Raw genomic sequence first — 2,469 nt, 5'->3', positions numbered from 1 at the left:
CTGTGTTCTCGGTCATTGAGCCCTGTTGCAGCACTTCCTACATTTCCCATGAACGCGTTGCCGTAATGATACGCGATGACGTTTCAAATGCCCATTGGCTGAGCGCAGTTTGCAGCATGTGAAACCATGGAAACGAACGGCGTGTGCAACAGAAAACACAAGGAAGAAGAAGAACGGAGACGAAACAGGAACATAGACTAAAGAGGAGGGAGTTAGCTAATGTTAGTAAAGTAAAGTCTACAGTTCAGATTAAACTAAATGACTAAAGAGGAGGGAGTTAGCTAATGTTAGTAAAGTAAAGTCAAAAGTTCAGATTAAACTAAATGACTAAAGAGGAGGGAGTTAGCTAACGTTAGGAAAGTAAAGTCTACAGTTCAGATTAAACTAAATGACTAAAGAGGAGGGAGTTAGCTAACGTTAGGAAAGTAAAGTCTACAGTTCAGATTAAACCAAATGACTAAAGAGCAGGGAGTTAGCTAACGTTAGGAAAGTAAAGTCTACAGTTCAGATTAAACTAAATGACTAAAGAGGAGGGAGTTAGCTAATGTTAGTAAAGTAAAGTCTACAGTTCAGATTAAACTAAATGACTAAAGAGCAGGGAGTTAGCTAACGTTAGTAAAGTAAAGTCTACAGTTCAGATTAAACTAAATGACTAAAGAGGAGGGAGTTAGCTAATGTTAGTAAAGTAAAGTCTACAGTTCAGATTAAACTAAATGACTAAAGAGGAGGGAGTTAGCTAATGTTAGTAAAGTAAAGTCTACAGTTCAGATTAAACCAAATGACTAAAGAGCAGGGAGTTAGCTAACGTTAGGAAAGTAAAGTCTACAGTTCAGATTAAACTAAATGACTAAAGAGGAGGGAGTTAGCTAACGTTAGGAAAGTAAAGTCTACAGTTCAGATTAAACTAAATGACTAAAGAGGAGGGAGTTAGCTAACATTAGGAAAGTAAAGTCTACAGTTCAGATTAAACTAAATGACTAAAGAGGAGGGAGTTAGCTAACGTTAGTAAAGTAAAGTCTACAGTTCAGATTAAACTAAATGACTAAAGAGGAGGGAGTTAGCTAACATTAGTAAAGTAAAGTCTACAGCTCAGATTAAACTAAATGACTAAAGAGGAGGGAGTTAGCTAATGTTAGTAAAGTAAAGTCTACAGTTCAGATTAAACCAAATGACTAAAGAGGAGGGAGTTAGCTAACGTTAGTAAAGTAAAGTCTACAGCTCAGATTAAACCAAATGACTAAAGAGGAGGGAGTTAGCTAACGTTAGTAAAGTAAAGTCTACAGCTCAGATTAAACCAAATGACTAAAGAGGAGGGAGTTAGCTAACGTTAGTAAAGTAAAGTCTACAGTTCAGATTAAACCAAATGACTAAAGAGGAGGGAGTTAGCTAACGTTAGTAAAGTAAAGTCTACAGTTCAGATTAAACCAAATGACTAAAGAGGAGGGAGTTAGCTAACGTTAGTAAAGTAAAGTCAAAAGTTCAGTTAAGTTAATATATATATGTATATATTTATATATATATATATATATATACATAGATAGATAGATAGACTCCAAGTTTGAAATGAAATGTTTGCATTTTCTGTGTATATTTTGTTGTACGCATTATATCCATCCATCCATCTATCTACCTAGCTAACGTTGACTTTGCTATGTAAATCATGAAGCTGTCTAAAATCAAATATTTGATCAGAATTATGCATTATAGCTAATGTTAGTAAAGTAAAGTCAAAAATTCAGTCAAGTTAATACATATATATATATATATATATATATATATATATATAGAGAGAGAGAGAGAGAGAGAGAGAGAGAGATAGACTCCAAGTTTGAAATTAAATGTTTGTATTTTCTGTGTATATTTTGTTGTACGCATTACATCCATCCATCCATCTATCTATCTATCCATCTATCTATCTATCTATCTACCCATCCATCATCCATCTATCTATCTATCTATCTACAATCTATCTATCCATCTATCTATCCATCCATCCATCCATCTATCTACCCATCTATCTATCTATCTATATATCTATCTATCTATCTATCTATCTACCTATCTATCTATCTATCTATCTATCTATCTATCCATCCATCCATCCATCCATCCATCTATCTATCTATCTATCTATCTATCTATCTATCTATCTATCTATATATCTATCTATCTATCTATCTATCTACCTATCTATCTATCTATCTATCTATCTACCCATCTATCTATCTATCTACCTATCTATCTATCTATCTACCTATCTATCTATCTATCTACCCATCTATCCATCTATCTATCTACCCATCTATCTATCTATCTATCTATCTACCCATCTATCTATCTATCTATCTATCTATCTATCTATCTATCTATCTATCTATCTATCTATCCATCCATATATCTATCTATCAGAGTTGTGATCTTGATATTAGGCAAGGCAACTTTATTTGTATAGCACTTTTCATACACAAG

This window comes from Echiichthys vipera (genome assembly GCF_963691815.1).
Source record: "Echiichthys vipera genome assembly, chromosome: X".
NCBI classification, from domain to species: Eukaryota; Metazoa; Chordata; class Actinopteri; order Perciformes; family Trachinidae; genus Echiichthys; species Echiichthys vipera.
The sequence above is the reverse complement of the archived record's forward strand: the minus strand, read 5'-3'. Positions refer to the sequence as shown.